This window comes from Pleurodeles waltl, unplaced genomic scaffold, assembly GCF_031143425.1.
Source record: "Pleurodeles waltl isolate 20211129_DDA unplaced genomic scaffold, aPleWal1.hap1.20221129 scaffold_39, whole genome shotgun sequence".
Lineage (NCBI taxonomy): Eukaryota > Metazoa > Chordata > Amphibia > Caudata > Salamandridae > Pleurodeles > Pleurodeles waltl.
The window spans coordinates 4258052-4285605 of record NW_027150097.1 but is presented as its reverse complement, the minus strand read 5'-3'; the positions used below and the strand labels follow the sequence as shown (position 1 = coordinate 4285605).

The window sequence follows — 27554 nt, the reverse complement described above, 5'->3', positions numbered from 1 at the left end:
TCCCTTTAATTACCAGGGCCAGCTGTGGGTTGTGCTCAGCAGCGCACCTTCTACTGCGCTCCCGTGTAAGTGAACATGTGTGTGTGCATGTTAAGGATAGACACGTGTGTGCATGTTAAGGATAGGCACGTGTGTGCATGTTAAGGAGCAGCCGCTGGGGCGCAGCGGATAGACACGTGTGTGCATGTTAAGGAGCAGCGGCTGGGGTGCAGCGGATAGAAACGTTTGTGCATGTTAAGGAGCAGCGGCTGGGGCGCTGCGGTAGACTCGTGTGTGCATGCTGGATAGACACGTGTGTGTATGTTAAGGAGCAGCGGCTGGGGCGCTGCGGTAGACACGTGTGTGCATCTTAAGGATAGACACATGTGTGCATGTTGGATAGACACGTGTGTGCATGTTAAGGGGCAGCGGCTAGGGCGCTGCGGATAGACACGTGTGTGCATGTTAAGGAGCAGCGCTCATGTGTGCATGTTAAGGGGCAGCGGCTGGGGCGCAGCGGATAGACATGTGTGTACATGTTAAGGATAGACATGTGTGTGCATGTTAAGGAGCAGCGCTCATGTGTGCATGTTAAGGGGCAGTGGCTGGGGCACAGCGGATAGACACGTGTGTGCATGTTAAGGAGCAGCGGCCCTGTAGATAGACGTGTGTGCATGTTAAGGGGCAGCGGCTGGGGCGCTGCGGATAGACACGTGTGTGCATGTTAAGGGGCAGCGGCTGGGGCGCTGGGATAGACACGTGTGTGCATGTTAAGGAGCAGCGGCGCTGTAGATAGATGTGTGTGCATGTTAAGGGGCAGCGGCTGGGGCGCTGGGATAGACACGTGTGTGCATGTTAAGGAGCAGGGGCGCTGCTTCCAGTGTCACTGCACACACCAGGGCGTGGGGCTCTTGTGAGTGACTCAGTGTGGGAAGGAGCGGTCTGTGGACACAGCAGGGCTCACATCCTGCAGGTCCTGTTCTCTGCCTCCTCCCCGCTGACGCAAGCCTCTCTGCCTGTGTCCTTGCTGACTCTCCGCCAGGGGAAAACAAGGACACTGATTCCACTCACGGGTGAGCTCCCTTGTGATGTAATACTGTGTCCTGTATATTAACAGCTGGCTCCATAGCTCAGGGGTTAGAGCACTGGTCTTGTAAACCAGGGGTCGTGAGTTCAAATCTCACTGGAGCCTTTATGTTTTTTTTACCACTGGGCATTATTTTTGGGAGGCAAGGTTATCCATTTGCTGAGTTTAACACAAACCATTAAAAAAAAAATCATACTCATTTGTTAACATTTAAAATAAAGTATTCCTGGAAAGATGTGTTTCAACTTGACGTCTGCGAAGGGAAATCATTGTTTTCTCGATCAAAGTCTGATTTGCTAGAACATCTTTGGGACATTGGAAAGCTGACCTATAGTGTATTCCGCCCATTTATTACAATTGGCTTGTAACTCACATTTGCTTGTTTTCTTAGTACTGTCTTTACTTGTTTTATGCTGTCTTGTTAGTCTATCTTGTGGAGCCTAGCCTGTTTCCTAAAGACATCTTGGTGACATTCAGAAAGCTGACCTAGCAACGCTTTGTTGTTTATACACACATTTGCTTGTTCTCTATTTGTTGACTTCATTAGTTTTAGGCTGTCCAGCTTGAGTCTGTTCATCACGTGGAGCATACACTGTTTACGGTATTCTTCCACAGTGCTCGCTTTCTATAAACAGCCCTTTACATGTTCTTACCATATCACATTTGCTGTGCCTTCAAAGACAGAGGTCAAATGTTAGGCATTGTCTTCTGAAGGAGTTTGGTATTTACTTTTCTTTGTCTGACTTCAAAGTGAGCTGTCTGTGTGTGTGAAAGGGGGTGGCTTTTTTCCTCTCGGATTCTTTGTAGGGTTTTTTCTTCTTTTTCATTTGCTCTCTCTGCCTCTGTCACAGCTTCTGGGTTTGGCTAGCACAATTACATCTTTCGGTACAAATTTATTTTACTTGCTTGCCATCACCTTCTTTCTAGCACACAACAACATTAACATCTCTGTAAATGAACTATGCAATATTTTCAGAATATATCAGAATTAGTAAAGCATAAATGAAGCACACTTTTCTATAATACTAAAGTGTGCATGAAACAAATATTTTAATACAATCAAAACACTACGTGATGCTACTTCCACACATTATTATTTGTGTGTGGTATAGCTTTATCAGTGAAACAATATGCCTGTGTAAATGTGATGGTCATTTCAAGTGAAAATGTTTTGTCAGTAATTGCAGTGCAGTACCACACCATGCAAACTCCACTTTATTCTACAACACTTTCCATTCCTTTCTCCTTTCCTTTTCTTTCCTTTCCTCACCCTTTCCCTTTCTTTCCTTTCTTTTGGTTTCCTTGTTCCTTGTTCGTTTCCTTTCTTTTGGTTTCCTTCCTTTTTTATTTCTTTCTTTCTTTTTGTTTTCATTTAATCTTTCTTTTGCTTTCCTCTCTTCTTTCTTTCTGTCACTTTTCTTCATTCTTCTTTTTGCTTTCCTTCTTTCTTTCTTTTACTATCCTTCTTTCTTTCCCTGTTTGCTTTTCTTTTTCATTCCTGTGTTTTCTTAGCTTTTTTCTTTCCTTCTTTAGTGCACTTTCCTTCTTTCCTTCTCTTTCCTACTCTTTCACTTTCCTTCGCTTTCTGGTCCTTCTCTTTTCCTTTCCTTTCCTTTCCTTTCCTTTTCTTTCTTTTCCCTGGGTTGAGCCTGCGAGTGCATGCGCTAGCGCATACGTCTTGCTTGCAAGACTCTTTTGTTTACAAAAAAGGGGTTGGAGACCGAACCTTGTTTACCATTTGTTGGCATCAGTGCCCTTTTTTAATTGACAAGCTCCCTGGAAACTTCACATCTGTTCCTAACAATGGAGCAGGGTCCAAGCACAGATTAATTCAACTTAATCTGTGATCATCCACTGCTCTCTCCGTGATTGAGGTGGTATTTTGTTGTTTTTATTAACTTTTAGTGCTATGCAAACAGAAGGCATCTGACTGGCAAAAATGTACCTAGCAGGACCCACAAAATTGCAAAAATATATTTTCTGAAGTTAACTTTCTTTTATTTTGCCAAGTCTGTTTTTCTCACTTTGCTCTCATGTTTTCCTTTGTTTTTGCTTGTGGGAGCTGTTCTTGAAAGATCATGATTATCTTGTTCTAAATATTGCAAAGCAACATTGTTTATGTGTAATTTATGAAATTATACCTTAACACATAATTGCGCAGTATACCCCAGTTTACCCCATTCAAATCCACGCCACTCCAATCCACATCAATCCACCCACCTCACCCCATGGCAATCTACCCCATTCAGTCTAATCCACCACATACCAATCCAATCCAAACCACTCACTCCAATCCAACCCACTCCAATCCACCACACTCCAGTCCTCACAATTTAACTCAATCCAATCTTCCCCTCTAGAATTTGCCCTATTCCAATCTTCCCCACTTCAATTAAAAACAATCTACCCCACTCCAATTCAAAACAATGTGCCTCACTTCAACCTTCCCCACGTCAGTCTGCTCCACTCCAATCAAAAACAACCTTCCTCACTCCGCTATGCCTCACTCCAGCCTGCCCCACTCTAATGTGGCCCACTCCAATCCAAAACAATCCGATCCACTCCAGTCTGCCCACTCAAGTCCAAGACAATCTGCCCCACTCCAATCTGCCCCACCCCAGTCCTAACCAATCTGTCCCACTCCAATCTGCCCCACTCCAATCCAAAACAATCTGCTGTACTCCAATTCAAAACAATCTGTCCCACTCCAATCCACCCACTCCCATCTGCCTCACACCAATCCACAACAATCTGTCCCACCCCAATCTTCCCCACTTTAATCCACCCAGCTCCAATCTGACCCACTCCAGTCCAGAACAACCAGCCCCACTTCAATCCATCCCACTCCAATCTGCCCCACTGCAATCTTCTCCACATAAATCTGCCACACTCAAATCTGCCCACTCCAATCTTTCCCAGCCCAATCAAAAACAATCTACCCCAATCCAGTCTGCCCACTCCAATCTGCCTCAATCCAGTCTGCCCCACTCCAACATGCCCACTGCAATCTGCCCTGATTCAATCCAATCCTCCTCCCCCAATCCGCCCACTCTATCCCAATTCACCCTACTCCAATCCACCACAACCCAAACCGCTCCCAGTCCAATCCACCCCACACCAATCCAATCCACCCTAATCTATCCCACTCCAATCCATCACAATCAACCCCACTCCAATCCAAAACAATCTGCCCCACTACAATTTTCCCCACTCCAATCCAAAACAATATGCCCCACTCCAATCCAAAACAACCTGCCCACTCCAATCCAAAACAATCTGCCCCAATCCAATCTGCCCCACTCCACTCCAAAACAATCTGCCTCACTCCGCTATGACTCACTCCAGCCTGCCCCATTCCAATGTGGCCCACTCCAATACAATCTGATCCACTACAATCTGCCTACTCAAATCCAAGACAATCTGCCCCACTCCAATCTGCCCCACCTCAATCCCAACCAATCTGTCCCACTCCAATCTGCCCCACTCCAATCCAAAACAATCCGCCCCACTCCAATCCGCCCACTCCCATCTGCCTCACTCCAATCCACAACAATCTTCACCACCCCAATCTTCCCCACTTTAATCCACCCAACTCCAATCTGACCACTACAGTCCAAAACAACCATCCCCACTTCAATCCACCCCACTCCAATCTGCCCCACTCTAAACTGCTCCACAATAAATGTGCCCCACTCAAATCTTCCCACTCCAATCCACCCCAGCCCAATCCAAAACAATCTACCCCACTCCAGTCTGCCAACTTCAATTAGCCCTATTCCAGGCTGCCACACTCCAATATGCCCACTGCAATCCACCCGATCCAATCCAATCCACCTCCCCATTCCACCCACTCTATCCCGATTTACCCCACTACAATCCACTACAACCCAAGCCGATCCAGTCCACTCCACCGGATCCAATCCAATCCACCACCCCATTCCACCGACTCTATCCCGAGTCACCCCACTCCAATCCACTACAACCCAAGCCTCTCCACCCCAATCCAGCCCAATCCAGCCCAGTGCAATCTACCCCACTCCAATCCAGTCTGCCTCACCAAGCCCACCTCACTGCAATCCAATCCACCCCTTTTCCCATCACGTTTTCCAGCAAATCGGACGCTACTCAAACTTTAACTCACTTTCACTGAAATTACCTGTGAATATTCAGTGCATTTGGTGCATTTCTCTACAGATAAAATAACTTGCGTGGCGGAGCGAACAGGTGTAATCTGTCACTAGGGAAAGGCTGTGAGGCGTATGCTTTCACTAGAATGTATATATATAGGATTCGACTCACTGAGTGCACTATGTTCACTCGTCTGGAATGAAAACCCCCCTGATTAGGTGACATCAGAAGTAGCATCTCACATAAACGCTAAAAGACCCGATACGGGCGGGAGAAGCCCGAATTTTTACGCAAAAAAAATTGCTTCGTTTTGTCTGTCTCCCTCCCGCAATCGCCTCTGCTACAACAGAAGTCAACGCGGAAAATCCATTCCTCCGATATATATCAGTTATTTACAAAATATCCCTCTTTCACCGTCTAAAATCGTCGCATGTTTGATCTCAGGGTCTCCGAGGCAGCGAAGGAGGCCGGGGGAGGGTGAGAGGCGTCATCCATAGGTCCCGGGGGCATCTGGGGGGGTAATAGTTTAATATCCTGTAAAGCGCGGCCCCCGCTCGCGCCGCCGCTGCACAGGTGAGTTTACATTCGCTCAGGTGAGCTCCACTAGGAGGTGACATTGGTACAACGCGGGCATCTCAAGCGCATATACAGGCGCCGTGTCAGCCTGATGTCCACTGTTTGTTGAACAAAAAATGTTTTTCACGCTTTACAGCAGCGAGCCCATGTATTTAATAAAAATAACGTGGAAATAGACAATTCAATAAAAGGGCGAAGGGGACACCCGGATTTGAACCAGGGACTTCTTGATCTGCAGTCAAATGCTCTACCACTGAGCTATATCCCCGTCCTTGTCACTTTACAATCTGTGTCACTCCTACAGCGTCGTGCAAGAGTGCTCATCTGTGATGTCCAGCTGTCAATGAGCTATATCCCCACATGTTCCAAGGGACCACTACCGTCCTATACTCTGCGTAATGAACCATTCTCAGCCGCTTGTCAGGTTGAAGTGTGAGGTACCAGCTGGAAACTGGAACAGGAGAAAGAGTTAACGTCCCCTCCATACAACTGACCCCAATCTCCTCAGCAATCACTTTTTCAATACACACCTCAGCAAACATCAGAACTCTTCCAACTAAAACGTGCTACACTAGGAAAGGTCCTGGTCCTGCTGCTTTGGTTCTTGGTTCTGTATTGGTTCTTGCACTTGCCTAAATTGTTTGATCTTGGCCAAGTCATTTTAGTTCCCTTTGTTTGCCATTAACTCTTCCATGTTCGTGTAAAGTTTTATGGACTGTTTCCCTTGCTTCACGGCACGTTCTCATCTTTCCTGTATTAACATATTGTATTTAAAGGTGAACACTTTCCTAAAGTGGCCTGTGTGTGAAGTTTCTCCCTCCTAGTTAGATGGAAATGCCTGCAGGCCCAGTGCTTAATTTGTGCTTGTTGTTTCCCGTGCTGGGCACTTATTTTTGAGGGCCGGTACTTATTTTTCTGCCACAAGCATTCACTGCGATCAAAAGACACATACGGGAAAGACGGAGGAAGAGAAAAATGAAAAAGCGTCACAGAGGTAGAAAGCAGAAAGCTGCAAGAGTAAACTGAAGGGGCAGGGAGTGGCTGTAAATGGATTAAAGATGCCCGAGATGGCTTCAGGATTACGCTGCCTCTGTATTCCGTGTTCCGACATTTAATTGCAGCAGCTGTGTGTTTAAGAGGGGGGCTTTGGGCACCGGCACGTTTTTATTTGCAAATTAAGCACCGTGCAGGCCCCTCGCGCTACTTGACAGTGTGCAGCATGATGCCACACTTTACTGGCCTCTGAACTCCCCTGCTGGCCTGTTTGCCCACCTTGTAAAGCCACCTGCCTTCTCTGGGCTCTGTGAGCTGCCCCTGAGACGCCAAATATCAGGATATTCGGTGAGCTGCACTAGGTCTTGGAGGCAGCCTAACACCTGAAGGGTCAGAAGTGCCCGGATGTACCTTTGATGACATCATAGCTGAAGCTCAAATATGTTACCTTTGTTGGGAGGAGCTGTGACACACAGGCCACTTTACAAAAGTGTTAACCTTCAAATATGTTCATACAGAGAAGACGAGGACCTGTAAGTGAAGCAGAGGAGAACCATGGCTGCCAAGTTTTCAGATGGCATATGTGCCATTTTCATAGTTTCGGTGTACCCTTGAGTGACAATCAACTGCCAAATGTGTGAACTTAGAGTGACACTTCTTTTGCATGGAAAACCAAGCGATAAAGAGCAAGGAAAGACAAGTCAGTAATTACACCCTTTTGAGCAATGAGAAGCTCTGAAAAGATCTTAAAACTGCTCCAAAACCCTTGAAATAGAAGGTCCCTACGCTACTGCCCCTTTCTAAGACGATTGTTGCACGTTTATAGTGCTTCAATCGCAGGCTGGACCCTCATAGCACTATGAACACAGAAGTTACTATTGCCCATAGCGACAATAAGGGTTCAATTCTGTTTCTCGCTCGTTTCACACATACAGTATCTGCAGAGACTGGATTAACCAGTTGAGTTTTCAGAAGGTAAAATGAAAGAAAATGGCTGCTTTTTCCCATCAATTTAACTCGCATGATTTATAATTCCCTTTCCGTGAAGGTGTATCACTGGTATGTCCTTTAAGCCATGTGATGTCTTTGACCCTTCGAAAGCACTCTTAACAGACATGATCATCACCCCCATCAGTGGTGGGGATCGGAGGGGTGCCATGTGCCCATGAGAAATCATTCCCCAACTTTTGGTAAAAAGACAACCATCCCAGGACTGTTAATTCTGACAGGTTAGATGCCTCAGCTGAAGTGTCATTGGGTGAGTCTCCTGTGCAGTGAAACCGAAGCCAGGCAGGCAGCTAAACAAGCCTCCCTGCCAGGGTGCCTGCTGCCTGACAGAAATGCAAATGTGAGCAACAAGTTAATCTGCAAATGTGTAGGGTGATCTGCAAATGTAATGTATGCTTGGGAGCCGGCACTGGCTTTAATTGATCTGATCACTCGAACCTTTGTGATGACAAAGATTTATTTTCAACAGGTAGTGCAAATAATTAACCAATGAGCTGTGAAGTGCCTGCTTTTAATTTAATGTGTATTTACATTTATACTTACTATTTTTTTAAATATATTTTATATATACTACGCCTGATGAGGTGTTGAAGGGACATTTATGTCAGAAAACTTGCAGTACCTTCAGACTGGGTATTACTAAAATCTATATTTTGGAAGCACCATTTTATCTTCAACCTTTTTGTGCATTTTGTAGCAGTCTATACTGTGTGAAATGCAAGTTTAAAATCATTTTAATTGTATTTATATAGACCTACTACACCTGATGAGGCATCAAAGCACTTTTCAGCGAGTAGCACTCTACTCCGGAACTTAAGAGGAATTAGTGGTGGATTAGTATAGGTAAATACGAGTACAGTATTAGTATTAGTATGAGTTAATTTGAGCAGAGGATATGTCAATCAATCAATCAATCATGGAGTTTGTAAAACACACTACTCACCCGTGAGGGTCTCAAGGCGCTGAGGTGGGGGTGGGGGAGGTGCTGCTACTGCTAGAACAGCCAGGTCTTGAGAAGTCTCCTCAAGGTAAGGAGGTCTTTGGTCTGACGCAGGTGGGTGGGAAGAGTGTTCCACGTCTTGGCGGCGAGGTGCGAAAATGATCTGCCACTGGTTGTAGTTCTGTGGATGCGTGTGACGGTGGCGAGGTCGGTGGATGGAGTTGCCGGGTCGGGTGTAGAAGGAGAGCCGTCTGGTGAGGTATTCTGGTCCGGTGTTGTGCAGTGCTTTGTGAGCGTGGGTGAGGAGTTTGAAGGTGATTCTCTTGTTGACGGGGAGCCAGTGCAGGTCTCTCAGATGGCATGTGATGTGGCAGTGGCGGGGGTTGTCCAGGATGAGGCGTGCAGAGGCGTTCTGGAGTTGGCCGTGGTTCCTGCATAGAGGGCGTTGCCGTAGTCCAGTTTGCTGCTTACGAGGGCTTGGGTGACTCTTCTTCTGATTTCGGTGAGGATCCATTTGTAGATCTTTCGGAGCACGCAGAGGATGTTGAGGCAGGAGGAGGATATGGCGTTGACTTGCTGGGTCATGGACAATGAGGAGTCCAAGATGAATCCTAGTTTGCGTGGGTGGTCGGTGGGAGTCGGAGCGGATCTGAGAGTGGCAGGCCACCAGGAGTCACCCCATGCGGAAGGGGGTGGAGTCGAAGATGAGGACTTCCGTCTTGTCGAAATTGAGTTTGAGGCAGCTGTTCTTCATCCATTCGGCGATAGCCTTCATTCCTTCATGGAGGTTGGTCTTGGCAGAGTCCTTGGTGAGGGAGAGGATCAGCTGGGTGTTGAGGTTGTGAGATCGGGTGATGTTAGCGAGCGGGGCCATGTAGACGTTGAAGAGGATCAGGCTTAGGGACGAACCCTGTGGTATGCCGCATATGATTTTGGTGGCTTTGGTGTGGAATGGGGGGAGACGGACTCTCTGGATTCTGCCGGTGAGAAAGGAGGTGACCCAGTCCAGGGCTCTGTTGCAGGTTCCTGCATTGCTGAGGTGTGAGCGTAGGGTGTGGTGGCAGACAGTGTTGAACGCGGCCGAGAGGTCCAGGAGGATGAGGGCCGCAGTTTTGCCGCTGTCCAGTATGGTTCTGATGTCGTAGGTGGCGGCAATGAGGGCAGTTTCGGTACTGTGGTTGCTGCAAAATCCGGATTGGGAAGGGTCCAGGGTGCTGTTCTCCTCGAGGAAGCGGGTATGTTGTCCGTTGACAGCCTTCTCAATTACTTTTGCCGGGAAGGGGAGCAGGGAGATAGGCCGGAAGTTCTTGAGGTCCTTTGGGTCCGCCTAGGGTTTTTTGAGGAGGGCGTTGATATGTGAGTTTGTTAGTTGGATTGACTAGAGTAATGGAGGGATAGAGGAGGAAAGAATCCAGAAATGTTAATTGGGAGTTTATAGTAACATGATGAGGCTTGGGATGAGTAAAGGAGAGATGGAGGAGGGAGGAGTCTGTGGAAAGGGTTAGGGAGAATGTAGGAGGCTGGCCTGGCTTGTAGTGGGTACCTTGTGGTACTTATACCTTGTGCCAGGTCCAGTTATCCCTTATTAGTAGAATAGAGGTGTCTAGCAGCTTAGGCTGATAGAGGTAGCCATAGCAGAGCAGCTTAGGCTGAACTAGGAGACATGCAAAGCTCCTACTATACCACTTATATCATATAGCACAATATCATAAGAAAACACAATACTCAGAGTTACTAAAAATAAAGGTACTTTATTTTAGTGACAATATGCCAAAAGTATCTCAGAGGATACCCTCACTTAGGAGGTAAGTAATATACACAAATTATATGTACACAAACCAAAAACAGGTAAGTAACAGTTAGAAAAGTAGTGCAAACAATGTAGAATCACAATAGAATGCAATAGGCAGAAATAGGCCTAGGGGCAACACAAACCATATACTCCAAAAGTGGAATGCGAACCACGAATGGACCCCAGACCTAGTGTAGGTTGTAGAGGGTCGCTGGGACTGTAAGAAAACAGTAAGGGTGTCCAAGATACCCCACCTCAAGACCCTGGAAAGTAGGAGTAAAGTTATCCTACTACCCCAAAAGGACAGAATAGTCGTGATAGGGGATTCTGCAAGAACCACAAGAACCAACAAAACACTGAAGACGGATTCCTGGACCTGAGGACCTGTCAAGGAAGGGGACCAGGTCCAAGAGTCACAAAAGTGTCCAGGGGGGGCAGATGCCCACTAAACCCCGGATGAAGGTGCAAAGGGGCTGCCACTGGGTGGAAGAAGCCAAAGATTCTTCAACAACGAAAAGGGCTAGGAACTTCTCCTTTGGATGGAAGATGTCCCACGGCGTGCTGGAGGTTGCAGAAGTGTTTCCAGGCATAAATACCGCAAACAAGCCTTGCTAGCTGCAAGAGTTGCAGTTGAGGATTTTGGGTTCTGCTGGGGCCCAGGAAGCACCAGGATGTCGCCACTTGGAGGAGGAGACAGAGGGGGCGCACAGCAACTAAGAGAGCCCCTGCAGAAGCAGACAGCACCCGCAGAAGTACCGGAACAGGCACTTAGAAGATTTGAGGACAGCGGTCGACTCAGAGTCACAAAGGAGAGTCCCATGACGTTGGAGTCCAACTCAGCGAGTAGGGCAATGCAGGACGGAGTGCTTGGGACCCATGCTAGGCTGTGCACAAAGGAATCCTTGGAAGAGTGCACAGAAACCGGAGCAGCTGCAGATCACGCAGTACACAGGATTACTGTCTGGCGTGGGGAGGCAAGGACTTACCTCCACCAAATTTGGACAGAAGGGCCACTGGACTGGGGGAGACACTTGGACCCAGCTCCTGTGTTCCAGGGACCACGCTCGTCAGGATGAGGGGGGACCCAGAGATTTTTCTTGGCTTCCAGTGCAGAGTGAAGGCAGACAGCCCTCAGAGCATGCACCACCAGGAAACAATCGAGAAAGCCTGCAGGATGAGGCGCTACAATGTTGCTGGTAGTCGTCTTGCTACTTTGTTGCGGTTTTGCAAGCATCCTGGAGCAGTCAGCGGTCGATCCTTGGCAGAAGTCGAAGAGGGAAGTGCAGAGGAACTCTGGTGAGCACTTGCATTTGTTATCTGAGAAATAGCCCATAGGAGAGACCCTAAATAGCCAAAAAAGGAGGTTTGGCTACTAAGAAAGGAGGCTTGGCTACTGAAAGAGGTAAGCACCTATCAGGAGGGGTCTCTGACGTCACCTGCTGGCACTGGCCACTCAGAGCAGTCCATTGTGCCCAAGCACCTCTGAATCCAAGATGGCAGAGGTCTGGGGCACACTGGAGGAGCTCAGGGCTCCTTCCCTGGGAGGTACTGGTCAGGGGAGTGGTCATTTCCCTTTCCTTTGTCCAGTTTCACGCCAGAGCAGGGCTGGGGGTCCCTGAACCGGTGTAGACTGGCTTATGCAGAAATGGGCACCATCTGTGCCCATCAAAGCATTTCCAGAGGCTGGGGGAGGCTACTACTCCCCAGCCCTTCACAACTATTTCCAAAGGGAGAGGGTGTAACACCCTCTCTCAGAGGCAATCCTTTGTTCTGCCTTCCTGGGACTGGGCTGCCCAGACCCCAGGGGGGCAGAAACCTGTCTGAGGGGTTGGCAGCAGCAGCAGCTGCAGTGAAAACCCCGGAAAGGCAGTTTGGCAGTACCCGTGTTCTGTGCTAGAGACCCGGGGGATCATGGAATTGTCGCCCCAATACCAGAATGGTATCGGGGTGACAATCCCATTATCATAGACATGTTACATGTGTAGGAAAGTACCATCTTGCCTGGCATGTTACCCCCATATTTCACTGTATATATGTTGTTTTAGTTGTATGTGTCACTGGGACCTTGCCAGCCAGGGCCCCAGTGCTCATAAGTGTGCCCTGTATGTGTTCCCTGTGTGATGACTAACTGTCTCACTGAGGCTCTGCTAACCAGAACCTCAGTGGTTATGCTCTCTCTTTACTTTCTAAATTGTCACTAACAGGCTAGTGACCAATTTCACCAATTCACATTGCCATACTGGAACACCCTTATAATTCCCTAGTATATGGTACTGAGGTAACCAGGGTATTGGGGTTCCAGGAGATCCCTATGGGCTGCAGCATTTCTTTTGCCACCCATAGGGAGCTCTGACAATTCTTACACAGGCCTGCCACTGCAGCCTGAGTGAAATAACGTCCACGTTATTTCACAGCCATTTACCACTGCACTTAAGTAACTTATAAGTCACCTATATGTCTAACCTTTACCTGGTAAAGGTTGGGTGCTAAGTTACTAAGTGTGGGGGCACCCTGGCACTACCCAAGGTGCCCCCACATCGTTCAGGGCAAATTCCCCGGACTTTGTGAGTGCGGGGACACCATTACACGCGTGCACTATACATAGGTCACTACCTATGTATAACGTCACAATGGTAACTCCAAACATGGCATTGTAACATGTCTAAGATCATTCTGGCATTGGGGAGACAATTCCATGATCCCCGAGTCTCTAGCACAGACCCGGGTACTGCCAAACTGCCTTTCCCGGGGTTTCACTGCAGCTGCTGCTGCTGCCAACCCCTCAGACAGGTTTCTGCCCTCCTGGGGTCCAGCCAGGCTTGGCCCAGGAAGGCAGAACAAAGGACTTCCTCAGAGAGAGGGAGTTACACCCTCTCCCTTTGGAAAAAGGTGTCAGGGCTGGGGAGGAGTAGCCTCCCCAAGCCTCTGGAAATGCTTTGATGAGCACAGATGGTGTCCATCTCTGCATAAGCCAGTCTACACCGGTTCAGGGATCCCCCAGCCCTGCTCTGGCGCGAAACTGGACAAAGGAAAGGGGAGTGACCACTCCCCTGACCTGCACCTCCCAGGGGAGGTGCCCAGAGCTCCTCCAGTGTGCTCCAGACCTCTGCCATCTTGGAAACAGAGGTGCTGCTGGCACACTGGACTGCTCTGAGTGGCCAGTGCCAGCAGGTGACATCAGAGACTCCTTCTGATAGGCTCTTACCTGTGTTGCTAGCCTATCCTCCTTCCTAGGTAGCCAAACCACCTTTTCTGGCTATTTAGGGTCTCTGCTTTGGGGAATTCTTTAGATAACGAATGCAAGAGCTCATCAGAGTTCCTCTGCATCTCTCTCTTCACCTTCTGCCAAGGAATCGACCACTGACTGCTCAGGACGCCTGCAAAACTGCAACAAAGTAGCAAAGACAACTACTGCAACCTTGTATCGCTGATCCTGCCACCTTCTCGACTGTTTTCCTGGTGGTGCATGCTGTGGGGGTAGTCTGCCTCCTCTCTGCACTAGAAGCTCCAAAGAAATCTCCTGTGGGACGACGGAATCCTCCCCCTGCAACCGCAGGCAACAAAAGACTGCATCACTGGTCCTCTGGGTCCCCTCTCAGCACGACGAGCGTGGTCCCTGGAACTCAGCAACTCTGTCCAAGTGACTCCCACAGTCCAGTGACTCTTCAGTCCAAGTTTGGTGGAGGTAAGTACTTGCCTCCCTACGCTAGACTGCACTGCTGGGTACCACGTGATTTGCAGCTGCTCCGGCTCCTGTGCACTCTTCCAGGATTTCCTTTGTGCACAGCCAAGCCTGGGTCCACGACACTCTAACCTGCAGTGCACGACCTCCTGAGTTGTCCTCCGGCGTCGTGGGACCTTCTTTTGTGACTTCGGGTGAGCTCCGGTTCACTCCTCTTTGTAGTGCCTTTTCCGGCACTTCTGCGGGTGCTGCCTGCTTTTGTGAGAGCTTCCTATCTTGCTGGGCGCCCCCTCTGTCTCTTCACGCAAGTGGCGACATCCTGGTCCCTCCTGGGCCACAGCAGCATCCAAAAACCTTAACCACGACCCTTGCAGCTAGCAAGGCTTGTATACGGTCTTTCTGCGTGGGAATACCTCTGAAAGCTTCTTCCCGACGTGTGACATCCATCCTCCAAAGGGGAAGTTCCTAGTCCTCTTCGTTCTTGCAGAATCCACAGCTTCTACCATCCAGTGGCAGCTTCTTTGCACCCTCAGCTGGCATTTCCTGGGCATCTGCCCAATCTCGACTTTGTCGCGACTCTTGGACTTGGTCCCCTTGTTCCACAGGTACTCTCATCCACAAATCCACCTTTGTTGCATTGCTGGTGTTGGTCTTCCTTGCAGAATTCCCCTATCACGGCTTCTGTGCTCTCTGGGGAATATAGGTGCACTTTACACCTACTTTTCAGGGTCTTGGGGTGGGCTATTTTTCTAACCCTCACTGTTTTCTTACAGTCCCAGCAACCCTCTACAAGCTCACATAGGTTTGGGGTCCATTCGTGGTTCGCATTCCACTTCTAGAGTATATGGTTTGTGTTGCCCCTATACCTATGTGCTCCTATTGCAATCTACTGTAATTCTACATTGCTTGCATTACTTCCTTTTGCTATCACTGCATATTTTTGGTATTGTGTACATATATCTTGTGTATATTTGGCATCCTCATACTGAGGGTACTCACTGAGATACTTTGGCATATTGTCATAAAAATAAAGTACCTTTATTTTTAGTATATCTGTGTATTGTGTTTTCTTATGATATTGTGCATATGACACCAGTGGTATAGTAGGAGCTTTGCATGTCTCCTAGTTCAGCCTAAGTTGCTCTCCATAGCTACCTTCTATTAGCCTAAGCTGCTAGAAACACCTCTTCTCCACTAATAAGGGATAACTGGTCCTGGTACAGAGTGTAAGTACCCCTTGGTACCCAGTACAAGCCAGGCCAGCCTCCTACATTGGTTGTGCAGCGGTGGGATAAGTACTTGTAACTACTTACCACTTTGTCATTTTGTACTTTTCATAAGAGAATAATATACAAAACAAGTTCAGTGTATATATACTTAACCAAAAAGTTTTGCTTTTCTTCTCTTACTCTATTTGCTAAGTGCTGAAAAGTACCTCTAAACTTTCAAAAAGTTTCTAAAAAGTTGAAAAAGTTTTTTTCTGTTTCCTTAAAAAGTTCTGAAACTTTTTCTTTCTCTTTCTGTCCCTTAAACCTTTTTCTATCATGTCTGGAACAGGTCCTACTCTTGATCTGGCCAGCACTGCTTATGACCACCTTAGCTGAAAAGGTGTAAGGAGTCTCTGCATTGATAGAGGTTTAGGGGTAGGGAAGAATCCCTCTAGAGAATTGTTGATTAACATGCTCATTGAAAATGATAAGGCCTTAGCTGGCACATCAGTTGAGAAGTTAGCAGATGGTTCACACTCTGATTCGGGGGCAGCCCCAGTAAGAACGTTAGATGGTATTCTTTCCAACTTGCCCCTTAGCAGACCACCTAGCATAACTGGTACTAATGTGAGCTCTTACCACAGTAGGGATGTCATTCCTGCAGGTCAAGTTGTTAGAGTGCCAACTGTTAGGGACAATTCTCCCTCTGTTCATTCACACCATTCTTCTGTGTCAAAGCATGCCCAACCCACCCACCCTGATGACAGAATGTTAGAAAGGGAGCTCAATAGATTGAGAGTGGAAGAGTCCAGACAGAAGCTTAAACAGCAACAGCTGGCTCTAGACAGGGAATCTTTGGACTTAGAAAAAGAAAGACAGAGGCTGGGGTTAGGAACCCATGGTGGCAGCAGCAGTATTACAGATAGTAATCCTGTAAAAGAGCATGATTCTAGGAATCTGCATAAGATAGTTCCCCCTTACAAGGAGGGGGATGACATTAACAAGTGGTTTGCTGCACTTGAGAGGGCCTGTGTTGTACAGGGGGTCCCTCAAGGCAGTGGGCTGCTATCCTATGGCTATCTTTCAGTGGAAAGGGTAGGGATAGGCTCCTTACTGTGAAGGAAAGTGATGCCAATAATTTTACAGTTTTAAAGAATGCACTCTGGGATGGTTATGGCTTAACCACTGAACAGTACAGGATTAAGTTCAGAGAAACCAAAAAAGAGTCTTCACAAGACTGGGTAGACTTTGTTGACCATTCAGTGAAGGCCTTGGAGGGGTGGTTACATGGCAGTAAAGTTTCTGACTATGAAAGCCTGTATAATCTGATCCTGAGAGCATATTCTGAATAACTGTGTGTCTGATTTGTTACACCAATATCTAGTGGACTCAGATCTGACCTCTCCCCAAGAATTGGGAAAGAAGACAAATGGGTCAGAACAAGAGTGAACAGAAAAGTTCATACAGGGGGTGACAAGGATGGCAAGAAGAAGGATGGTAAGTCTTCAGACAAGGGTGGGGACAAATCTAAAAATGAGACTTCATCAGGCCCACAAAAACACTCTGGTGGGGGTGGTGGGTCCAAATCCTCTTCTAATCAAGTAAAGAAACCATGGTGCTATTTATGTAAAGTAAAAGGCCATTGGACAACTGATGCCAGATGTCCAAAGAAAAGCACCAAGCCTCCCACTACCACAACCCCTACAGCTACACCTAGTGCCCCTAGTAATAGCAGTGGTGGTGGGAGCAAACCTACTAATAGCCAATCCAAGGGAGTAGCTGGGCTCACTTTTGGTAATTTAGTTGGGGTTGGTCTTGTTAGGGAGACCACAGAGGCTGTGTTAGTCTCTGAAGGTGCCATTGATTTGCCACCTTGGTTGCTTGTCCCCTTAATATGGATAAGTACAAGCAACTTCCCCTAATAAATGGTGTTGAGGTTCAGGCCTACAGGGACACAGGTGCCAGTGTTACCATGGTAATAGAGAAACTGGTCCACCCTGAACAACACCTACTTGGTCACCAGTACCAAGTGACTAATGCTCATAACAACACTCTTAGCCACCCCATGGCTGTTATGAATCTCAACTGGGGGAGGGTTACTGGTCCAAAGAAAGTTGTGGTTGCCTCAGATTTACCTGTAGACTGTCTACTAGGGAACGATTTAGAAACATCAGCTTGGGCAGAAGTGGAGTTGGAGGCTCATGCAGCAATGCTGGGCATTCCTGGGCATATTTTTGCTTTAACCAGGGCTCAGGCCAAAAAGCAAAAAGGACAGGGTGACTTGGATCCTGGAACAATGGACCAAGTGCTCCTTAAAGCTAGGGTTAGTAAAGGTAAATCCCTACCTACTATCCCTCCCTCTACAGATGATTCTACTTCTGAGGAATAAAAATGTCCCCCTGTGCAGAACCTTCACCAGAAGAGCTGGAAGCAGACACTGCTGAGCTTTTGGGTGGAGGGGGGCCTGCCAGGGAGGAGCTGAGTGTGGCACAGCAGACCTGTCCCACACTAGGGGGTCTAAGACAGCAAGCTGTCAAACAGCAAAATGGGGATGTCAGTGACTCTCACAGAGTTTACTGGGAGGACAACCTCTTATATACAGAGGCAAGGGGCCCAAAACCTGGAGCTGCCAGGAGATTGGTTATTCCCCTGCAATAAAGAGAGTTCCCCCTAACTCTAGCCCACGACATTCCCTTGAATGAACATTTCGGGCAGATGAAAACATGGGATAGGCTTGTCCCCCTATTTCATTGGCCTAGAATGTCAGAGAACACAAAATAATTTTGTAAGTCCTGTGTCACCTGTCAAGCCAGTGACAAAACAGGTGGCACCCCAAAGGCACCCCTTATTCCACTGCCTGTGGTTGGGGTTCCCTTTGAAAGGGTAGGGGTTGACATAGTTGGCCCCCTTGACCCTCCTACTGCTTCAGGCAATAGGTTTATCTTGGTGGTAGTGGACCATGCCACAAGATATCCTGAAGCAATTCCTCTAAGGACCACTACAGCTCCCGCAGTGGCAAAGGCCCTCCTGGGAATCTTTTCCAGGGTGGGTTTCCCAAAAGAGGTGGTATCAGACAGGGGTAGCAACTTTATGTCTGCATACTTGAAGGCCATGTGGAAGGAAAGTGGTGTAACAAATTCACCACAACTTATCATCCACAAACAACTGGACTGGTTGAGAGGTTTAACAAAACTCTCAAAGGAATGATAATGGGACTCCCTGAAAAACTCAGGAGGAGATGGGATGTCCTGTTACCTTGCCTCCTTTTTGCTTACAGGGAGGTACCCCAAAAAGGAGTGGGCTTCAGCCCCTTTGAACTCCTATTTGGGCACCCTGTAAGAGGTCCTCTAACACTTGTTAAGGAGGGTTGGGAACAACCTTTAAAAGCTCCTAAGCAAGACATAGTGGACTATGTACTTGGCCTAAGATCCAGAATGGCTGAGTATATGAAAAAGGCCAGCAAAAACCTTCAGGCCAGCCAAGAGCTCCAAAAGCAATGGCATGACCAGAAGGCGGTTCTGATTCAGTACCAACCAGGACAGAAGGTGTGGGTCTTGGAGCCTGTGGCCCCAAGAGCACTCCAAGACAAATGGAGTGGTCCCCACATTATTGTTGAGAAAAAGGGAGAAGTCACCTACTTGGTTGACTTGGGCACTGCCAGGAGTCCCCTTAGGGTGCTCCATGTCAATCGCCTAAAACCCTACTATGACAGGGCTGATCTCACCCTGCTCATGGCAACAGATGAAGGACAGGAAGAAGAGAGTGACCCTCTCCCTGATCTCTTCTCTTCCACAGAACAAGATGCTCTAGTGTAAGGTGTAGTTCTGGCAGATTGTCTTACTGCTGAGCAGAAAGACCACTGCATAAATCTCCTGGGTCAGTTTTCTGAACTCTTTTCTACTGTGCCAGGCACCACTTCTTGGTGTGAGCACACTATAGATACTGGAGACACCATGCCTGTCAAAAGTAAGATCTATAGGCAGCCTGACCATGTCAGAGACTGCATAAAACAAGAGGTTCAGAAAATGCTTGAACTGGGAGTAGTTGAGCACTCTGAAAGTCCATGGGCCTCTCCTGTGGTACTTGTACCAAAGCCTCATTCCAAAGATGGGAAAAGGGAAATGAGATTTTGTGTAGACTACAGAGGTCTCAACCAGGTAACCAAAACTGATGCTCACCCTATACCCAGGGCAGATGAGCTAATAGATACACTGGCATCTGCCAAGTATCTAAGCACCTTTGATTTGACTGCAGGGTATTGGCAGATCAAGTTATCAGAGGATGCTAAAGCAAAAACAGCATTTTCGACTATTGGAGGGCACTACCAATTCACAGTAATGCCCTTTGGTTTTAAAAATGCACCTGCCACTTTTCAGAGGTTGGTGAATACAGTCCTGCAAGGGTTGGAAGCTTTTAGTGCAGCATATCGAGATGATATAGCTGTCTTTAGCTCCACCTGGGATGATCACCTGGTCCACCTGTGGAAAGTTTTGCAGGCCCTGCAAAAGGCAGGCCTCACTATCAAGGCTTCAAAGTGCCAGATAGGGCAGTGGAAAGTGGTTTATCTGGGACACCTTGTAGGTGGAGAACAGATTGCACCAATTCAGGGGGAAATCCAAACTATCATAGATTGGGTTCCCCCTACAACCCAGACCCTGGTGAGAGCCTTCTTAGGCCTCACTGGGTATTACAGGAGGTTCATAAGGAACTATGGCTCCATTGCAGCCCCTCTTTCAAAGAAAATGCCTAAAAAGGTATTGTGGACAACTAACTGTCAGAAAGCTTTTGAGGAGCTGGAACAGGCCATATGCTCTGCACCTGTCCTAAAAAGCCCATGTTACTCCAAAAAATTCATTGTCCAAACTGATGCATTTGAATTAGGGGTAGGGGCAGTCTTATCACAACTCAATTCTGAGGGCCAGGATCAACCTGTTGCTTTTATCAGCAGGAGGTTGACCCCTAGAGAAAAGCGTTGGTCTGCCATAGAGAGGGAGGCCTTTGCTGTGGTCTGGGTACTGAAGAAGTTGAGGCCATACCTGTTTGGCACTCACTTCATTGTTCAGACAGACCACAAACCTCTACTTTGGCTAAAACAAATGAAAGGTGAAAACCCTAAATTGTTGAGGTGGTCCATATCTCTACAGGGAATGGACTATACAGTGGAACATAGACCTGGGAGTACCCACTCCAATGCAGATGGACTCTCCAGATATCTACACTTACACAATGAAGACTCATCAGGTCATGGCTAGTCTTATTGTCCTTCGTTTGGGGGGGTGGGGGTGTTGTGTAGGAAAGTACCATCTTGCCTGGCATGTTACCCCCATATTTCACTGTATATATGTTGTTTTAGTTGTATGTGTCACTGGGACCCTGCCAGCCAGGGCCCCAGTGCTCATAAGTGTGCCCTGTATGTGTTCCCTGTGTGATGACTAACTGTCTCACTGAGGCTCTGCTAACCAGAACCTCAGTGGTTATGCTCTCTCTTTATTTTCTAAATTGTCACTAACAGGCTAGTGTCCAATTTCACCAATTCACATTGGCATACTGGAACACCCTTATAATTCCCTAGTATATGGTACTGAGGTACCCAGGATATTGGGGTTCCAGGAGATTCCTATGGGCTGCAGCATTTCTTTTGCCACCCATAGGGAGCTCTGACAATTCTTACACATGCCTGCCACTGCAGCCTGAGTGAAATAACGTCCACGTTATTTCACAGCCATTTACCACTGCACTTAAGTAACTTATAAGTCACCTATATGTCTAACCTTTACCTGGTAAAGGTTGGGTGCTAAGTTACTTAGTGTGTGGGCACCCTGGCACTAGCCAAGGTGCCCCCACATCGTTCAGGGCAAATTCCCCGGACTTTGTGAGTGCGGGGACACCATTACACACGTGCACTATACATAGGTCACTACCTATGTATAGCGTCACAATAGTAACTCCGAACATGGCCATGTAACATGTCTAAGATCATTCTGGCATTGGGGAGACAATTCCATGATCCCCCGAGTCTCTAGCACAGACCCAGGTACTGCCAAACTGCCTTTTCCGGGGTTTCACTGCAGCTGCTGCTGCTGCCAACCCCTCAGACAGGTTTCTGCCCTCCTGGGGTCCAGCCAGGCTTGGCCCAGGAAGGCAGAACAAAGGACTTCCTCAGAGAGAGGGAGTTACACCCTCTCCCTTTGGAAAAAGGTGTCAGGGCTGGGGAGGAGTAGCCTCCCCCAGCCTCTGGAAATGCTTTGATGAGCACAGATGGTGTCCATCTCTGCATAAGCCAGTCTACACCGGTTCAGGGATCCCCCAGCCCTGCTCTGGCGCGAAACTGGACAAAGGAAAGGGGAGTGACCACTCCCCTGACCTGCACCTCCCAGGGGAGGTGCCCAGAGCTCCTCCAGTGTGCTCCAGACCTCTGCCATCTTGGAAACAGAGGTGCTGCTGGCACACTGGACTGCTCTGAGTGGCCAGTGCCAGCAGGTGACGTCAGAGACTCCTTCTGATAGGCTCTTACCTGTGTTGCTAGCCTATCCTCCTTCCTAGGTAGCCAAACCTCCTTTTCTGTCTATTTAGGGTCTCTGCTTTTGGGGAATTCTTTAGATAACGAATGCAAGAGCTCATCAGAGTTCCTCTGCATCTCTCTCTTCACCTTCTGCCAAGGAATCGACCGCTGACTGCTCAGAACGCCTGCAAAACCGCAACAAAGACGACTACTGCAACCTTGTATCGCTGATCCTGCCGCCTTCTCAACTGTTTTCCTGGTGGTGCATGCTGTGGGGGTAGTCTGCCTCCTCAATGCACTACAAGTTCCGAAGAAATCTCCCGTGGGACGACGGAATCCTCCCCCTGCAACCGCAGGCACCAAAAGAACTGCATCACCGGTCCTCTGGGTCCCCTCTCAGCACGACGAGCATGGTCCCTGGAACTCAGCAACTCTGTCCAAGTGACTACCACAGTCCAGTGACTCTTCAGTCCAATTTTGGTGGAGGTAAGTCCTTGCCTCCCCACGCTAGACTGCATTGCTGGGTACCGCGTGATTTGCAGCTGCTCCGGCTCCTGTGCACTCTTCCAGGATTTCCTTTGTGCACAGCCAAGCCTGGGTCCCCGACACTCTAACCTGCAGTGCACAACCTCCTGAGTTGTCCTCCGGCGTTGTGGGCACCCCCTCTGTCTCCTCACGCGAGTGGCGACATCCTGGTCCCTCCTGGGCCACAGCAGCATCCAAAAACCCTAACTGCGACCCTTGCAGCTAGCAAGGCTTGCTTGCGGTCTTTCTGCGTGGGAACACGTCTGCAAGCTTCTTCACGACGTGGGACATCTATCCTCCAAAGGGGAAGTTCCTAGTCCTTTTCGTTCTTGCAGAATCCACAGCTTCTACCATCCGGTGGCAGTTTCTTTGCACCCTCAGCTGGCATTTCCTGGGCATCTGCCCAATCTCGACTTTGTCGTGACTCTTGAACTTGGTCCCCTTGTTCCACAGGTACTCTCATCTGGAAATCCACCTTTGTTGCATTGCTGGTGTTGGTCTTCCTTGCAGAATTCCCCTATCACGACTTCTGTGCTCTCTGGGGAATATAGGTACACCTACTTTTCAGGGTCTTGGGGTGGGCTATTTTTCTAACCCTCACTGTTTTCTTACAGTCCCAGCGACCCTCTACAAGCTCACATATGTTTGGGGTCCATTGGTGGTTCGCATTCCACTTCTAGAGTATATGGTTTGTGTTGCCCCTATACCTATGTGCTCCTATTGCAATCTACTGTAATTCTACATTGCTTGCATTCCTTCCTTTTGCTATTACTGCATATTTTTGGTATTGTGTACATATATCTTGTGTATATTTGGCATCCTCATACTGAGGGTACTTACTGAGATACTTTGGCATATTGTCATAAAAATAAAGTACCTTTATTTTTAGTATATCTGTGTATTGTGTTTTCTTATGATATTGTGCATATGACACCAGTGGTATAGTAGGAGCTTTGCATGTCTCCTAGTTCAACCTAAGCTGCTCTCCATAGCTACCTTCTATCAGCCTAAGCTGCTAGAAACACCTCTTCTCCACTAATAAGGGATAACTGGTCCTGGTACAGAGTGTAAGTACCCCTTGGTACCCACTACAAGCCAGGCCAGCCTCCTACAACATGGCCATGTTCGGAGATACCATTTTGACGCTACACATAGGTAGTCACCTATGTGTAGTGCACGCGTGTAATGGTGTCCCCGCACTCACAAAGTTCGGGGAATTTGCCCTGAACAATGTGGGGGCACCTTGGCTAGTGCCAGGGTGCCCACACACTAAGTAACTTGGCACATAACCTTCACCAAGTGAGGGTTAGACATATAGGTGACATATAAGTTACTTATGTGCAGTGATAAATGGCTGTGAAATAACGTGGACGTTATTTCACTCAGGCTGCAGTGGCAGGCCTGTGTAAGAATTGTCTGAGCTCCCTATGGGTGGCAAAAGAAATGCTGCAGCCCATAGGGATCTCCTGGAACTCCAATACCCTGGGTACCTAGGTACCATATACAAGGGAATTATAAGGGTGTTCCAGTGTGCCAATGAGAATTGGTAAAATTAGTCACTAGCCTGCAGTGACAATTTTAGAAAGCAGAGAGAGCATAAACACTGAGGTTCTGGTTAGCAGAGCCTCAGTGATACAGTTAGGCACCACACAGGGAACACATATAGGCCACAAACTTATGAGCACTGGGGTCCTGGCTAGCAGGATCCCAGTGACACATATCAAACACACTGACAACATAGGGTTTTCACTATAAGCACTGGGCCCTGGCTAGCAGGATCCCAGTGAGACAGTAAAAATACCATGACACATACTCACAAACAGGCCAAAAGTGGGGGTAACAAGGCTAGAAAGAGGCTACCTTCCTACAGAGATCATAGAAGGAGATGAGTCAAAGGTGAGATAAATGAGGGAGAATTCATTAGGTTCGTTTTGGAGATCATGGTGGTAAACTGAGGTTTGGGTGAGCTAGATACGGTAGAGGAGGGAAGAGCTTAGGCAGGGTTATTCTGGAGACGAAAGTAGTAGAATGGGTTTGGTATGAATTAGAGAGAAGATGGAGGAGAGATTGATAGAGACAGGGTGTTGGGGACACAGAGTAAAGCTTATGAGAGAGTAAATTGTATTTTACTTTTTATTTATATCTTTTTTTATTTACTTTTTTTTTATGTATTAATGTATTTAATTTTATTTCTTTTTTCTCTAGTACAGTGGGACTAGAGTAATAAATTATTAGATATGTAAATATATAGTAAGTAATATGTGCAATGAATATAATAATGGGTATAATGATATGAGAAGTAAAGTTGTATTGTATAAAACACAGACTTTCAAGATTTGAGCGAAATGCTTGCTGTTAAATAGTTAAAGATAACATCTGCTCATTGTGAAATAAAAAAGAAAGCAGGGATTCATAAGTATCTAATAAAACAACTCATCTAGGAGCTATGCAATGACCTAGGAACATGTTAAGCATAGAATAGAATACACACACATATACATATACGCACACACATGCATACACACACATATATATATATTTAACTGTGAGTACATATACATTTGTTAAACAGGCTTGAAGAGTTTATTATGAAATAGTAACTGTACATATTTCTTAAAGAACTATACATATCACATGACGCAAGCTTGAGGGATGAGCTCACTGCCACAGGGTGGAAAGAATTAGTTGGGTCATGGTAGGTTGACTAGGTAGAGGGGTGAGCTCATGCCAACAAGATGGAAAGGATGAGTCAGGTCATAGTGGGTTGACTAAGTAGAGGGGTGCGATCATGCTCATGAGATGGAAAGGATGAGTCGGGTCACGGTGGGTTGACTGAGTAGAGGGGTGCGATCATGCTCATGAGATGGAAAGGATGAGTCGGGTTGTGGTGGGTTGAAAAAGCAAAGGGGTGCGATCATGCCCATGAGATGGAGAGGATGAGTCGGGTCGTGGTGGGTTGACTAAGTAGAGGTGTGCGATCATGCTCATGAGATGGAAAGGATGAGTCGGGTTGTTGTGGGTTGACTAAGTAGAGGGGTGCAATCATGCCCATGATATGGAAAGGGTTGTGGTGGGTTGACTAAGTAGAGAGGTGCGATCATGCCCATGAGGTGGAAAGGATGAGTGAGGTCATGGTAGGTTGGCTAGATGGAGGGGTACGATCGCACCAACACTGTGGAAAGGATGAGTTGAGTCTTGGTGGGTTGACTAGATGGAGTGGTACCAAGGTGGAAAACATCAGTTAGGTCATGGTGGATTGACTAAATGGGGGAGTGATCACACCAACGAGGAGGAAAGAATGAGTCGGTCATGGTGGGTTGACTAGTTGGAGGTAAGCCTCCACTTTATTCCATAGCCTCTTTGAACTGTTACCTGCCTTGAGGTGTTTACGCAGGCGATTCAGCTCAACAGCCTGTTACTTTAAAAAGAATGAGCTTATTGACACTCAAACCTGAGATACAGCGTTTGCAATATTGGATATATAAATGGAAAAAATGTAGTATTGATACTGACACCTCGGTCCGGTGTTTACTACTTTTCTGGGAATGCAAAGCAGTTGGTGTATTTTACAATACACAAACCTACGTTTACAGAATATGAAGTGCATTTACATACAATTAAGAATGTGTATGTTCTGAAATAATGAACAAAGGTACATACCTGTTGTGCAATAAACTTAACTGTATGAATGCAGAAATTGCATAAAAGGAGGACACAAGTCCTAAAAAAGAAAGTGGGGGACTAACCAAATTAGGCAGTATGCAAGTGACATCATGGTGGGTGACATCACAGTGCGTGACATCACACCGAGTGGCATTGTATGTACCATCACAGGAAGTGGCATCACAACCCATGACCTCACAAGAAATGACATTAGAAGAAGTGACATCAGATCTTAAGGCCTCACACAGGTTCAGCAGGTCCACCATGATTACATTTTAGCGTGTTACAATATTTAACAAATTAGAATTTGTGTTGGGGGTGTGCCAAAATAGGGACGCAACCCTGATACAATATGTAGGCCTCAACTTATACATTTATTTTTTTTAAACACCGCCCTAAAGATATTGTCAACAAGGAGAAACATGGCAATAAATCTGTTCTGCTTAACTGGTTGCAAAGTCTGCATTTTGCAATATGGGGTTCAGGGACCTGCTGCAGAGATCCTTGTGTGCCCAGTAAATCTCAGGGAATAATAATAATGGTAAAATATCTTTGGAGGGTAAAACATATGTTGGAAAAACCTGTGTTTTCTCTAGTCCCAGTTTTCAATCACAATAGCTTAGAGGTTTTATAAGTCTCCTGCAAAGCATTTTTATTTTAAGTAGCTTGGTGAATTACTGCTTTTAACGCAGAGATCCTTTTGTTACTTGCAGTTCATGAATTGTAATCCTTCTAATATGTCACAGTGAGCTATTAAGGACACGTGGCGCCTACACCTTGTAACCCTCACTGTCTTTTATAACACATTTAGTACACTGAATTACACATTATAGGATGTATTGTGAATGCGTAATGTGTACATGTGAAGTAAAGTGCTCTGACACCCTGCACTAGGATGCGAACCGCTATAAAAGAAATAAAACAAAATAGTGGTATTTTAAATTGTTATTTGTGAAAATACTGGAACAGACCAACAGGTCTGACATTCTTACTGTAGGAAGCTGGCCTGGTGTGTGGTGGACACCTATGGTGTTGGCACCTTATGGCAGGTCCAGGCAACCCCTATTAGTGAACGTAGGCAGTGTTTAGGAAGCCAGGCTCTCTAGGGGTAGCAGTGGATGAGCAGACAAGACTTATCTAGGAGACATGCAAAGCTAATGCAATACCGCAATAGTCACACAGTAACTTATCTCTCATGAAAGGAACCACATAGTGTTACATAAATAAAGGTACTTTTAGGCAGTCCCCCCACCGGAGGTAAGTATACACTGTTTATATGCACAATAGCAATCAGAAATTAGCTTAAAACAACAATCATTGGCAAGAACTGTAGAAAAATAGTTAGGGCCCTAGTGGAGGACCAAACCATATTCTAAACAAGCATTTGCAATGCAACGGGTCTCGCGTTTGCTCATTTTAGAGCTGATAGCGTTGAAACTCCTAACTCGACTTTCACCCATCGGGCAAAAGT

General features: G+C 47.1%; 2 non-coding genes across 2 annotated transcripts; one reads left to right on the top strand and one right to left on the bottom strand.

Moving 5' to 3' along the window:
• Window positions 1–1098: 1098 nt before the first annotated feature.
• Window positions 1099–1171, top strand: TRNAT-UGU (transfer RNA threonine (anticodon UGU)). Its single transcript has one exon. It is a non-coding gene; the product is annotated as a tRNA-Thr (tRNA).
• Window positions 1172–5966: 4795 nt separating this feature from the next.
• TRNAC-GCA (transfer RNA cysteine (anticodon GCA)) lies at window positions 5967–6038 on the bottom strand. Its single transcript has one exon. It is a non-coding gene; the product is annotated as a tRNA-Cys (tRNA).
• Window positions 6039–27554: the final 21516 nt, after the last annotated feature.